Source organism: Poecilia mexicana, unplaced genomic scaffold (genome assembly GCF_051168715.1).
Source record: "Poecilia mexicana isolate PSO_F unplaced genomic scaffold, ASM5116871v1 scaffold_19, whole genome shotgun sequence".
Lineage (NCBI taxonomy): Eukaryota > Metazoa > Chordata > Actinopteri > Cyprinodontiformes > Poeciliidae > Poecilia > Poecilia mexicana.
Window position 1 is genome coordinate 22,830,845 of NW_028263388.1, and position 14,810 is coordinate 22,845,654.

Sequence of the window (14,810 nt, forward strand, 5' to 3'; positions counted from 1 at the left end):
CCATCTGTAATGTCATGTGTAAAAAGGTTTTAGTTGCCAGAGCACACAACTTTGATTCACCTTAACTGTCTGTAAAAATGTTTTTTTTTCCTGTAGTTGTGTGTGACTCTCCACACAGCTTTCCTTCCTTTCCCCTCCTCGTTCTCTCCATCTCCTCATCCTCCTTGGGTTGAAGTCATGCCCATCGTTTCGGCAAATACAGGTAGAGTGAAGTAAATGTCCTACATGTTTGTTCACACGTTTAATGTACTTACAGAAAAATCCAGATGTTGTACGATGGTCATTTGCCTGTTATTTAAAAACTGGATTGTGAAGGAATAAAACAAGCATGCTAATAATGGTATGATTATTATTTATTTATTATTTGCAGGGCTCCATGAGACTCTGGCCATCCTCACATCTCAGCTCCACCCTGACGCCAACCACAAGGAGGACCTGGTCTTCCTCAGAGACGTCTTCAGTGAGAAAAGCATCGGTTACCTCATGAAGGTAGAGCAGATTCTTCATATTAGACGTACAAAACGTCATTTAGGAACCTTTTTCTTTGCATCTACTGTTGACAATAATGTTTAAATCCACCAATTCAACAACAAAAATCTGCCAACCAACAAATAATTAATAAAATCCACTACCACTCCATTTCCATAAATAGTATTAAAAGTAGCAACTAAGTTGTTATATAATATATATATCAAAATATTGAATGCACAGTTATTTTATTTCTTGTAAATAATAATAAATGTTGTTTTGTTCACAAATATCCATTCACGTTTCTTTGAATTACTCTCCTCATTTGCACATTTCTTTTAAACACAATATGCTTTTTTTAGTTACTGTGCAGTATTATTTATTTTGTTGTAATTTTACCCCTTACTGCTGTTGAAGAAGATTTTAGGTTATTTGTATCTTAAGAAAACTCTCTAGCTCGATCTTCTTCTCATCCCAGGTTCTCCCGGCGGGCCGCGTGTATCCACACAGAAAACAACGAGTATAAATGTCACAGAATTACAGAGTTTAATCCAATAGAAGACAACGTATGAAATTACAACAGAAATGGCAGAACAACAGAGACATACATTCATTTATCTGAGACAAATGGAAAAGAAGAAGAAAGAAAGAAAAGCAAAGACGTCTTTGGAGAATTGCGAGAGCAAATCTGATTTGTTACTCCTGTGTAGAAAGTTTTATAGTAAAGGTGTATTCTTGTCTTTAATATATTCAAATAAGGCGTACCTTTGCTCATCCAACCAGGAGCTATCTCTGACCCTCTTTAAAAGTTAGAAACTCCCTGCAAGTCATGATGTAAGGCCATCTGTCTCCTTTGTTTAAACAAAGTGAGAGTAGAGCTTCTCCTGAACTGATATTTTATGGCTTTTCACAGATCTGTGTGAAAAGCTGGAACTTCTCCTGATTGTTTCCCACACAGACAAAGATCTAATTTGTCTAAAAGTTACTAATTTTAAAACTATAATTAGGCTATTTCAATCAAGACATGTTAAGTTTCAAAACCAGCATACTTTAAATTTATTTTCTTAACACTGTACAATCTCTTATTCCAATTTTTCTGTTTTTATATACATTTTTTTACCTAAGTTTGAATCTGTGTGCTTACATTAATGTAAAATTTTAGCATTGAGTTAATCAGTTATGTAACATCTGATTACAGTACTTTTTTTTTTTTACTTCTTAAGGAATGTGTTTATCCCCTTAAACAGATATAAAAATATATTGGGGTATCACTGGCATTTAAGTTTATGATTTCTTAAAAAAGAAGTTTCATTAATATTCATCGTCTCTCTGTTTTACTCCTTACATCTATTTAGTAGTTTCTCTTATTTTCCTGTAGATCCATGAGCGGTTAAAGCTGTACGAGAAGTACAGCCCCACTCCGGTCCTACACAGCGCCTCCTGTCTGGCAGAGGATGTAGGTGCAGTGAAGTTTCCCTCATTTTTTAAATTGAGCTGTTCTTTTCTCTTTGTGTGACACTCATGTCTCATAGAGTGATCTATGAAAGAAATAAGTGTGATTTTGGCTCGTTAGCTGGCAGAAGAGCTTCAGAGCGGGCCGCTGCAGGATGACGAGCGAGAGCTGCTGCTTTTGCTGAACACACCTCACCTGAAGGTAGATTCACATTTACTCTAAAACTTTTTCCCTCGACTTTTCTTCAACATTAGATTTTTTTTTTACATTCTTCAATTAAAAAATGCTGTTTTTATCACAAAGAGAAATTAAATGTTGTATCTTGAAAGAGTTGTTGATGGGGATTGTGTGGTAGCAGTCAGTCTTTCAGCGAATCTAAAGAGGCCTCTGACTGAAGACTGCTGCTGACGTGCTAACACCTTAGTTTCCAGACAACAGAGACAATATTTCACAGCAACATGTCCTGTATGACTCTTTAAATTCTCATTTTTAACTCCTTTGGGATTTGGGGCTAATAGTTCAGGTATTATTTGAGCTTTTGAGATGCTAATCAGCTATTCACAGTTGTAATAACAAAATCTTGTTCCTACAGTTTTGCAGAAGTTTAAAAAAACAGACCAATAATCTTTCCATACTCAGTATCTAAAACCAAAGGGAATAACTATCCAAACATATAACCTCAGCCAAAAAAAATCTGAACAAAAGTTGAGAAAAAACAAATCAGAATAAAGTAGCAGAGTTTCTCCAGCTTGCTGCCTCCATGAGCGAACTCTGTGTTCTCGGTTTACTTTAATGCATCTGTTTTATCTGTTGGCTCATGCAGGCGGTGCTGTCAGCTCACGACATTGTTGCCCAGAAGAAATTTGACCCGGTTCTTCCCCCATTGCCAGAAGATTTGGACGATGACTTTGAGGAAGAGTCTGTGAAGATCGTCCGTCTGGTTAAGAACAAAGAGCCTCTGGTGAGGGTTGACTTTAAATGCTTACCTTGACCAGAGAAAACCCAAGCTCCAGTTGAATGTTCATGTTTCTGTTTTTTCTTCCTTATTTTTCACAAGGGAGCAACCATTCGGAGAGACGAGGCCACCGGAGCTGTAATTGTGGCCAGAATCATGCGGGGAGGGGCAGCTGACCGCAGCGGTGAGGCCTCTGAATGCTAAATCTTTCCGTTCTTTTAGGAAACAAATGAACATTCAGCAGGACAGCAGCAGGAAGGAGCTATATGTAAATAATCCTGAAGCTTCTATAGAGGAAACTACAGTAATCTTTCTCTTATACGTTATAAGTTGATGTCATCAGAGCTGCTACATGTGAGGAGATTAAACTGTGCGACCCATTGAACTGTCAGCAGGCATCAAATCCTTGAGATTATGGCCACAAAATTGCATATTTCCAGATTATAAGCGACTGGCCGTCGCCATGGGGATGTTGTTGACTTGTCGCCAGTGGGAAATGGCTCCAGTCTTTTTCTGCCTGCGGTTTGAAACACGTCTGCTTTCAGGTCTGGTCCATGTAGGAGATGAGCTGCGAGAGGTGAACGGAAACCTGATCACTCACAAAAGGCCTGATGAGATCAGCCAGATCCTGGTAAACAGCAAACAACTGATCAGAATGATGATGATGGTGGTGGTGGTGATGATGATGATGGTGGTGGTGATGATGATGGTGGTGGTGGTGGTGGTGGTGATGATGATGATTTTGATGATGATATTAGGCCTGTCGCGATAAATCAATTAATCGCACGATAAATTAAACCTATCGACCTCATTTTAATTATCGGCTTTATTGTCTCTTCCTGCCTTTTATTCTTTCTGTTGATGACACTGAATGAAAAAAAGCTCAGCTCCGGTGCTCTCCACTGACCCTCCCTTCCTCATTTTCTTTGTGCAATATCCAGCTTACACTACACGAGTTGTCGGCCGATTGTCGGCCCATTTTCAAAACCTGAGAGACCACCATTAGCCGACAGAAATCCTGGGTATAACGGTTCGATCGGGTTCGTCGTACCGTGTGGTGTCCAGCCACATGGGCACAAAATAATGGCTACAAGACCAGTTAACTAATTTTAAAATCAGTTATTCATAATCATAATCTGCACTCTTTTGGTTGAATGCAGTATTTATTTCCACTTTGGCTTTATGTTGTTTAGTTTTTATTCAAGTACATTTTTTTGTTAATGGAGACTGAGAATCCATTTTTGTTTGTTTTGTTTATTTAGTTTATCAGTTCCAGTATTATGTTCTTTTGAAAATAAAGAGTATCTATCTATGGCAGGAAATCACATGCATTATTACGTCATTTCCATTAAATCAGTGTCAAAAGGTCTTGAAACAATATTATCGTTTATCGCAATAATTTTTTAGACAATTGCCCAGCAAAATTTGTTATCGTGACAGGCCTAATGATTATGTAGATAATGATTATGTAGATGATGATGATGCTAATGATGATTTTGATGGTGGTGGTGATGATGATGATTATGTAGATAATGATGATGATGATGCTAATGATGATTTTGATGGTGGTGGTGATGATGATGATTATGTAGATAATGATGATGATGATGCTAATGATGATTTTGATGGTGGTGGTGATGATGATGATTATGTAGATAATGATGATGATGATGCTAATGATGATTTTGATGGTGGTGGTGATGATGTAGATAATGATGATGATGACGTACATGATGATGATGTAGATAATGATGATTTTGATGGTGGTGATGATAAAGATGATCATGATCATGGTGATGATGATGATGATTTTGATGATGGTGATGATGATGATGATGATGATGATGTAGATAATTATAATGTAGATAATAATGATTGTGATGAAGATGATGGTGATGATGATGTAGATAATGATGATGATGACGTACATAATGATGATGCTAATGATGATTTTGATGGTGGTGATGATGAAGATGAGCATGGTGATGATGATGATGTAGATAATTATAATGTAGATGATGATGATGATTGTGATGAAGATGATGGTGATGATGATGATGTTGATGCTAATGATGATTTTGATGGTGGTGGTGATGATGATGATTATGTAGATAATGATGATGATGATGCTAATGATGATTTTGATGGTGGTGGTGATGATGATGATTATGTAGATAATGATGATGATGATGCTAATGATGATTTTGATGGTGGTGGTGATGATGATGATTATGTAGATAATGATGATGATGATGCTAATGATGATTTTGATGGTGGTGGTGATGATGTAGATAATGATGATGATGACGTACATGATGATGATGTAGATAATGATGATTTTGATGGTGGTGATGATAAAGATGATCATGATCATGGTGATGATGATGATGATTTTGATGATGGTGATGATGATGATGATGATGATGATGTAGATAATTATAATGTAGATAATAATGATTGTGATGAAGATGATGGTGATGATGATGTAGATAATGATGATGATGACGTACATAATGATGATGCTAATGATGATTTTGATGGTGGTGATGATGAAGATGAGCATGGTGATGATGATGATGTAGATAATTATAATGTAGATGATGATGATGATTGTGATGAAGATGATGGTGATGATGATGATGTTGATGCTAATGATGATTTTGATGGTGGTGATGATGAAGATGATGATGTAGATAATTATAATGTAGATAATGATGGTGATGATGATGATGATGCTAATGATGATTTTGATGGTGGTGATGATGAAGATGATCATGATCATGGTGATGATGATGATTTTTATGATGATGATGTAGATAATTATAATGTAGATAATGATGATGATGGTGATGATGATGATTGTGATGAAGATGATGTAGATGATGATTATGATGCTGATGATGATGTAGATGATGATGATGCTAATGATGATTTTGATGGTGGTGATGATGAAGATGATGTAGATAATGATGATGATGTAGATGTAGATGATGATGCTAATGATGATTTTGATGGTGGTGATGATGAAGATGATCATGATCATGGTGATGATGATGATTTTGATGATGATGATGTAGATAATTATAATGATGATGATGGTGATGATGATGATGATGATTGTGATGAAGATGATGGTGATGATGATGAAGATGATGACCATGTTTCTCTGCTGCTGTCTCCTCAGTCTCAGTCTCAGGGCTCCATCACTCTGAAAATCATCCCAGCTGTTGCTGAAGAAGATCGACTGAAGGAGAGCAGAGTAAAGTTCATCCATCCATCCATCTGTGCATCAATCTGTTTCATCATCAATCCATCCCTCTGTCTATCCATTAACCTGTCATTCACGAGAGGATCCAAATTTGGGTCCTCTCGTCCTGTCCTGCAACTTTTAGATGTGCCTCTGCTGCACCACACCTGAAAAGAATAATTAGGTCATTAGCAAGGCTCAGGAGAACCGATCTACACAGGGAGGAGGTAATTAAGCCATTTCATTCCACTGTTTTTTACCTGTGGCACATCTAAACACTGCAGGACAGCGGCCCTTGAGGACTGGAGTTTGACACCCCTGTCATTGTGAATGACAACCTGTGAATGACAGGTTAATTAGTCATCCTTCTCTCATTTGTTTATTTCTATCCATCCATCCGTCTTGTTCTGTAACTGAATTTATTTTTTAAACTCTTCATTGTTTTGTCCAGTGAAATAATGTAGAATATTTAGTCATTTTTGCTTCCTGACCTGAAGGTCTACCTGCGCGCTCTGTTTGACTACACACCTTTTGAGGACAAAGCAACGCCATGTCAAGAGGCGGGACTTCCTTTCAAGAGAGGGGACATCCTGCAGGTCGTCAGCCAAGAGGACGCCACCTGGTGGCAAGCCAAGAAAGTGGGCGACTGCAACCTGCGTGCTGCCCTCATCCCCTCCATTCAGTTTCAGGAGAGGTAACATAAAATGACTCTTCACATTACTGTGTGTATTGTCTCTTTTGTAACGGAAACATTATGGATCTGGTTCCAGGCGTCTGAGATACAGAATGAAGATGAATTCCCTTCCTGCTCCTCTGTCTCCCAAAGCTCCAACATGTAAGAGTTATTTACTCTTATTTAAAGCTCTGCATATGACCAGCAACTTCAGATTTACATGACATCACATGTAGATGAAATCCAATCTATGGAAGATACACAGAAAAAGAGATTATTTAAAAAGTTGGGCTTAATCTCTGAAATAGTAAAAGATTTAATTTAAAAAGCAAATCTATTATTAGAATCAAATTTCCAGACTAGACATTTTTCAGTCATGTCACATTCTCTTGTATAGATTTAGATTTAATGTGTCTTTCCAACCTCTTGTGCTTCTTTTCTTTTTTCTTTCTTTCTGTTAATCTTCCTTTTTTTCTTGTCCTAAGTTCCATTTTACCTTGAGTCATTCTTTCTCTTTCCTTTGTTTTTGTTCTTTCCTTTCTTTTTCCCATTTTCTCCTACATTCCTTATTCCTTCCTTCCTTTCTCACTTTATTTTTTCATTTTCCTTTCTTTCCTTCTTTTTGTTTTTTGTCTTATTTTTGTTCCTTTTTCTTTTCTATCTTTATTCTTTTTTGTTTGCGTCTTTATTTTTCCTTCCTTGTTTTTTTTCCTTTTGATTTCTTTCTTCCTTTCTCTGTTTCCTTCTTTCTTTTTAATTTCTTTCTCACTTTCTTTTATTGTTCCCTTTGTTTTACCTTTTTCTTCTTTTTGTTTTCTCTCTTTCCTTCTTTTCTTCCTTTGTTCCTTTTCTCTTTGTTCCCTTCTTTCTTCCTTAGTTCTTTTTTTTGTTTTCTTTCACCACCATTTATATCTGGACTACGCCTCTAAAGCAGTTCTGGTTTGTTTTTAATTTTTCCCCTGCTGTTTTGTTTAATTATCAGATTCTGAGAAAAACATTGGATTATAATTTTACAAGCCCAAACTTAACAGCATTGAGTGATCATGAATGTATCTGAACTTCTCACCAGACCTCAGTTATCCAGGTCCAAACCTCCCTGATAAAATAGGTACAGAAAAGCAGAAACATGACACTTTAGAAATGGTTGTGAATTTGGGAAAAACATTGCCGAAAACGTTGGTAATAACGTTTTGCTACAATGATGCTTTGTGTTGCTCTCACTTTGCCAACTTCAGCTGATCGGACAGAGAAAGGTACGTTCAGAAACCCTCATGTTAGAAAACATGAACCATCTTTAGACAGAAACAACCAACCTGAGGCGTTAAACACAAATACAACTCAACACACAACAGATCAGAGGTGGGCAGAGAAACCAAAAACTGTTCTCAAGTAGGAGTAGCACTACTTCAACATATTTTTATTCAAGTAGAGTAAAAGGTATTTGGTAAAACATCTACTCAAGTACTGAGAAACTGATCAAATTATCTATCATTTAATATTTAAAAACTTCATAATCAGACTTACAAAAATATAAATCCAAGTGGAAATTTTGGCATTTTAAGGATGAAAATGACGATAATTCATAGAAGTAACAACAAATAACAAAATCAGGCAAATGAAAAAAAAAATTCAAATCAGTTTCTTTCAATAAAAAACTCATGAAACTTAACGAAAACTGCAGGTGTGTGTCTGTGTCTGGTTAATTTTTGGTTAAAACATGTTTGTTTTTCATTCAGTGGATAAAAAATTTACTCAAGTAAGAGTAGAGATACTTCATTAAAAAATTACTCAAGTGAAAGTAAAAAGTACAGCCATAAAAGTAAATTTTTTCCATAAAGTTACTCAAGTAACTGTAATTTAGTAAATGTAACTAGCTACCACTCAACTCTGCTCAGACACAGCAATGAAAAGCTTTTTTATTGTTTTTTTTATCTAAAAACTGCTTCTCAGAGGAAATGTAAAAGTGTCTGAATATTTTTTCTTCTTTGTTGTTTTTGTGTTTGACGCCTCGGTGAAACATCACCATATTTTCATGCCTGAATATCGTTCTGAAATTCCCCCCAAGTGTCTCACCTGAAACTCAGAAACATTCTGATTCAGTTTTAATCCTTCCTTCATTCAGGATCATGAATTTGCTTTGAAACATTTGTTTTTACTTTGTTTATACCACGCCTCTCCTTACTGTGCCTGCTGCCTGAGTCTCCTCTGCAGCATCCCCTGCCCGTTCTCACCCCGTTCTCTCCCTGCTTGTTGTCCCACAGAAGACTGTGACAGTAAAAGTGCTCTGAATGGAAAGGATGTAGGTGAGGAAGCACGCCGCCTGAAACATCACATGTTGGCTTAGCCTGTGCGCTAATTCATGCTTTATTTTAGAGGCTGCAGGCTATTGTTGCTAAAGTGTTAATGTAGGTGTTTGTGTGTGTTTTTTCTGCTCCTTACATATTAAAGTTGTTTTTTCTTTAAATATTCATTTATTTAAAGAAATGTAAACATTTCCTTTGATATTTGTGAACTGTTGCTTAGTTTCCAAGGTCCTCAGCTTTCTAAAGAAAACTGTTCTGAACAAATATGCTGGGATGAGTTACATTTTTAAGGCTCAGACAAACAGTACTATGTTTTCCTTTAAATTCAGTAGATAAAACAGTTAAATAAGCATTCTGGGTTGTTTTTTTTAAGCTGAACTTTCCTGCTTGGTTAGAAAGTTTTTAAAGATTTTAAATCAGTTTAAACAGTTATTGAGACTTGACGATATAAACAAAGTACATTTTGTCACTAAATTTAACATTGTGTGTTAGAATGGTAAAAAATATATTTTATTTCTTAGGCTTGTTAAATTGCACATTAATCTTTAGATTGAAGTCAATGAAACCTACACTAGGACACAAAATCATTTACTTCCACTTTTAATGATAGAAACATTGATGGTTTAACTTTCACTGTGAAGTGTTTGGAAAAGTTTCCATCTATTAATTATACCACCACAATCACTTCATGAGAACTACTAAATAATTTAATTTCTTAAAAGAATAAAATCAATAGAAAATGGGCCAAACAGTGAACTAACTACTACACCCTCATAAAGAAATGATTATCAGTGTAACTTAAAATAAGTTTTTAAATTAGATATCTTCAAAATTTTGGAAAAGGCCAATAATATGTACATTGATGGTATATTTATGTCAAATATGTGTAAAACTGCGTGATTTGTCTCCCCCTGCTGGCAAAAGTAGTAATACTTTTGATGTATTGGTTTAATAGCATTTAGATTTTTTTTTTTCACGTTTTTGTTTTTTTAGAACAAGAAACAATCCCCAAAATAACAATATTTCAAGTGACTTCTTGCTGATTTATGCTTTGGTAGAGAAATAAATTTTTGGTTAGTTTGTAAGGTGAACAGTCAGGTGTGAGAATTACAAGGACGTCCCATTCGGCAATGTGTGTTTTTATAGCTTATCACATAATATCCTTTGTAAATTAGTCTTAGAAATTTTTGCACTTGATTAATTCAAAGAAAAATTACTTCCTCCTCCAAAATATTAAACTTAAGCTAATATGTTTTTATTACATAGGAAGGAGGGGAAAAAGAACAAAATACAACAAAACAGTTTAATCTAAATCGTCTGCTCTAATAACTATATAATTCAGTTGAAGAAATGTAACTAAACTGATGTAGAGAAAAGCTGAATATTTCTATGTAAATAATGGGAATCATAGTCTTTTCCTATTTAGTTTTGTGTCTGATGCATTTATTAAACCGTATTTTAGAGTTTACGTTGATTTAGAACAGTTTTAATTATCATTATCAGTAACACACGGCTTAATATCCGGTTCATCTTTTCTGTTTCCAAAAAAGTAACAATCTATTACTGCAGCGTACAGATTATTAGTAAATATGCACATTTTAAATGAATCTCTGACATTATAGAAAGCATCGGCTGATTGTGCTTTCTGTTTCTTTGAAACGCCGTTTTGAGCTAATTTATTCTAACAAGCAGGATTGTTGGAATACATTAGGAGGCTTTTTGTCTCACCAAGCTTCTCACGTTGTCACTGTGAGCCGTCGTGGCATCTCATTGGCCAGCTCCAACTGCTGATTTTTTCCATGTGTTTGAAAGGCGGACGCGGCATGCATGGCTTCATAGCTTCCATTGTGTTGGTGACTGAAACTGGTGAAATAAATGGTCTAATATGACGCTGTAGTTTCTCCCAAGAGTAAGGCAGCTCCTGCCTTCTGTGGCCATGCTTTCTCATGGGAATTTTACTCAGGTACTCTTACTGGTTTCCTACGGTGTTTGCTGTGCTGTAACACAGTTCTAATCGTGCTTCTGTAATATGTTTAAATAAAAATAGAGAGTTTATGTTTAAGGAGTTGTAGCATTTTACTGAATCTCTTTTCTTTTCTGGATAAACAATAAGTCTATTTCTGTATGTCTCGACCGCAGCCAGTTTACGCCGAAGTTTCCGGCTGAAAAAAGATCGACAGGGTTCACCGGCAGAGACCCAAACGCCAGACGGCCATCGGTCGGACTTCCGGATCTATGAGGAAGTTACGCAATATTTGCCCCGCCCTGGAGAAAAGCCCCGCCTTATTGTACTGATAGGTAGGTACGCTGTTAAAAAAAACGGACGTATTTTCAAAAACATTTGGTGTGGCAGCAGAAATGAAAGAAAATTACTGTTGTGAGAAGCTAAAAGTGTTTTTCAGTCTTTAACTGAAAATGTGTTAAACTCATGCTAAACAAATACAATAAGGTTTATTTCTTGGAGATATGTTTTAGAAAAATATGCGGGAAAGCTTATGCTGCTTGGAGTTTGATGATACTTTATGAATAACAAAGTTATTCTCTCTACACTGTTTTTTCTCCTGTTGACGTCAACAGGAATGTACTTTTTAAAATCTATTTCTGTATTTGTTTTGTCTTGATTTTTCCTTTGGTTACACTTTATTTGAAGGGATTTGCATAAGACTGGCATGGATTTGGTTAAAAATGACATTCTTAATGCAAAATTGACACTTTTATTGGATTTTTAATGCATGTTTTATTGAACTTTGCATTAAAAGTTTCATTTTTTGCCAAATAATGCAAAGTTGGCACTTTTAATGGTCTTTTAGTTCATCTTTTAGTGCATCTTTTCATTAAAATTGTCATTATTATTAAATAAATAATTACCAGATTATTTATTTAATGCAAAGTTAACACTTTTATTGGGCTTTTAATGCTTGTTTAATTGAACTTTGCATTAAAAGTTTCATTATTTAGCAAATAATGCAAAGTTGACACTATTAATGGACGTTTAATGCAACTTTGCATTAAAATTGTCATTATTTACCGAATGACATTCATGACAGCAGTGGTAAACATTTATGAAGACTCTTTCATGTTCATGACGGTTGTCATGTCAATCTTATGCATAAGCCTTCAAAATAATTGCTACCTTTTCGTTTTTGATTTGCACATGGAAAGATTAAAAATTTCAGATATCAGATTTGATGGAAATTATAGGGTTACATTTTTAAAAAATATGTTCAAACAAATCATTTTGTGGGCCACAGGTTCGCTGGGAGCTCGGGTCACGGAGCTAAAACAGAAGGTGATAGCAGATAATCCTCGGTGGTTTGGTCTGGCTGTTCCCCGTAAGCATTCCTGTACATAAAACAGATAATTCAGCTGATGCAGCCTCTATATTCAAAAACATGTGTTTATCCCCATCTCACCTGACCTGGTGGTTGTTTGAACCTTGACCTGAAGACACGACCCGAGCCAGAAAGACTCACGAGAGAGAAGGAGTGGAGTACCACTTCATCAGCAGAGCAGCTTTTGAGGCCGACATCCAGAATGGGAAGTGAGTAAACAAACAGTATTATAAATGAAAAGTTTTAACAAATTGATTTTTTTTTTTAACTCGTGCAAACTAATTTCTGAGAATTATGTTTCGTTCTTCAGGTTTATTGAATATGGGGAGTATAAAGAGAATCTGTACGGCACCAGCTTGGAGTCCATTCATAAAGTTCTGAGTCAGAACAAAGTCTGTTTAGTGGATGTGCAGCCAGAGGTGAGTATGACTGTCACCATCTGCAGCAGGGATGACAAACCCGTCTCCCTTTTGGGCCAAATCAAGACCATAGATGTTCTTAAAGGGCCGGAATGTACTGATAAAGTCTGTTGAAACAGAAATAAATTCTTAAAATTAAATAATATCGAACATCTTTTCAGTCCATCCAGAATTTCGCAATTGTTTTGGTGATTTTTGTTTGTTTTTTTTTTGCATTAGAAAAGTGTTTGTGGTAGTAATTTAGAAATATTTGCGCCTTTTTATTACTCGCCATATCATTATGCATAATAACTCGACATTAAGAAAGGCTGAGGCAGCTGTTTGGTAGAAAAAACATTACTAAGAAAATGGGGAATATTTTTCTCCATTTTTGTGAAAAATCTACAATAAATTCACAATCATGCATTAGTGCAAAAAAAGTGCAGAGTTTTGAATTTTATGTGAATTTCCACGATAATTCAAAAGAAACTGGAGGGACTGATTGATGCAATTTGGCAGTAAACAGATAAAAACTGCTTGAACTGATTGATAAAATAATATTTAAACACTGTTATCTTGACGGTTCCATTCATGTATCAGTCTGCTGGTTGTTATGTTACATCTCAGTTTAAGGTACATTTTTAATTATAGATGACTGTAATGCATCATAGTAGATTGTTTAGCTGCATTGTGATGAATGCTTCCACATCATTCAGGCCCTGAAGACGCTGCGAACGGCCGAGTTCAAACCATACGTCATCTTCGTGACGCCTCGCTTCCCCGACTGCCAAAGAAAACACTTCGGCTCCTCTTCCTCTCTCAGCGCCGGGATCACGGTAACTCACACGAAAACCAGCATACGGATTCTTATTACTGGTGACGTTTGAGTGAAAGTAAGCGTCTGGTTGTCACCAGGAGGAGGACCTCCAGGAAATGAAGCAGTCTGCAGAGAAGATGGACGAGTGCTACGGCCATTGGGTGGACTACGTGTTGGTGAAGGAGGACCCAGTGAGTGCCTTAGCGGAGCTCCAGGTGGCGCTGGAGAGGGTGCAGACGGAGCCGCAGTGGGTTCCTGTGTGCTGGGTGAGGCGTTAGCCTAATCAGCTTCCTGATAAACGGAGACCACTGTGCAAGGACCCACCGCTGTGGGGGGGTCAAATGTCTACTGCCATGTAACCATTCCACACTTAGAGAAGGACCGCCATAAAAAAACAGAAAAATGTTCCTGATAGTTGATGCAGTCACAGGAAAAATAAGTACACCCTGTTTTGGCAGACTCTTAAAGGGGCAGCATGCGTTTTCCACTTAGTGCCGTTTTATAGCACCATCAAGTAACTATGTTAACTTTTGTTATAAAAATGCTGTATGACTTAGTAATTTAATGAAGAAAAATGATTAAAACGTCTGCTCTTTCTAAAACTCCACCTTCAGGACATCATCACAACATGGCTCCTCTGTTGACCCTGTAACATTTTTACCAGCACTGCATTCAGCAGTAGCTCATGTAATGAGCTCAGCAGTTCCACCTGAGGTGTTTGCTAATTGCTGCTGGCTAGTCTGAAGGAGCTGAATGAGCTGCTCTGTGAAGCAGAAGCTTGAAAGCCGCAGCTCTGAGGAGGAGCTGCGTCTCAAAGGCGGGGCTAGGGCCATCCAGACGTTTTGCACAGCTGAATGGTTGCCATGGGAGATTCAATGATTTCTGGAACATGCATGAAAGAATCAAGGGAACGTACAGCTCTGGAAAAAAAGAAGAGCCTCTGCACTGAACCGCATTGAAAACCTCCTGGTTATTCCACCAAATACCGATTTCTGATCTCTTCCCGAGTTAAAACGTTTATGTTGTTTCTAAATGAATATGAACTTGTTTTCTTTGCATTATTTGAGGTCTGGAAGCACTGCATCTTTTTTATTTTGACCATTTCTCATTTTCTGCAAATACTAAATATTTGCTTTGAATTTCAGAGACATGTCAGTAGTTCAT

General features: G+C 36.6%; 1 pseudogene across 1 annotated transcript; it reads left to right on the top strand.

Moving 5' to 3' along the window:
* Nucleotides 1-336: 336 nt before the first annotated feature.
* Nucleotides 337-14,248, top strand: LOC106932784 (MAGUK p55 subfamily member 3-like; annotated as a pseudogene). The gene is made up of 18 exons (XR_015761533.1): nucleotides 337-489; nucleotides 1,847-1,924; nucleotides 2,042-2,122; nucleotides 2,745-2,882; nucleotides 2,979-3,060; nucleotides 3,422-3,507; nucleotides 6,061-6,135; nucleotides 6,621-6,817; nucleotides 6,894-6,958; nucleotides 8,032-8,049; nucleotides 8,154-8,155; nucleotides 8,996-9,099; nucleotides 11,239-11,397; nucleotides 12,351-12,431; nucleotides 12,547-12,640; nucleotides 12,742-12,850; nucleotides 13,546-13,665; nucleotides 13,745-14,248. The product of XR_015761533.1 is annotated as an MAGUK p55 subfamily member 3-like (transcript).
* The last annotated feature ends 562 nt before the right edge of the window (nucleotides 14,249-14,810 follow it).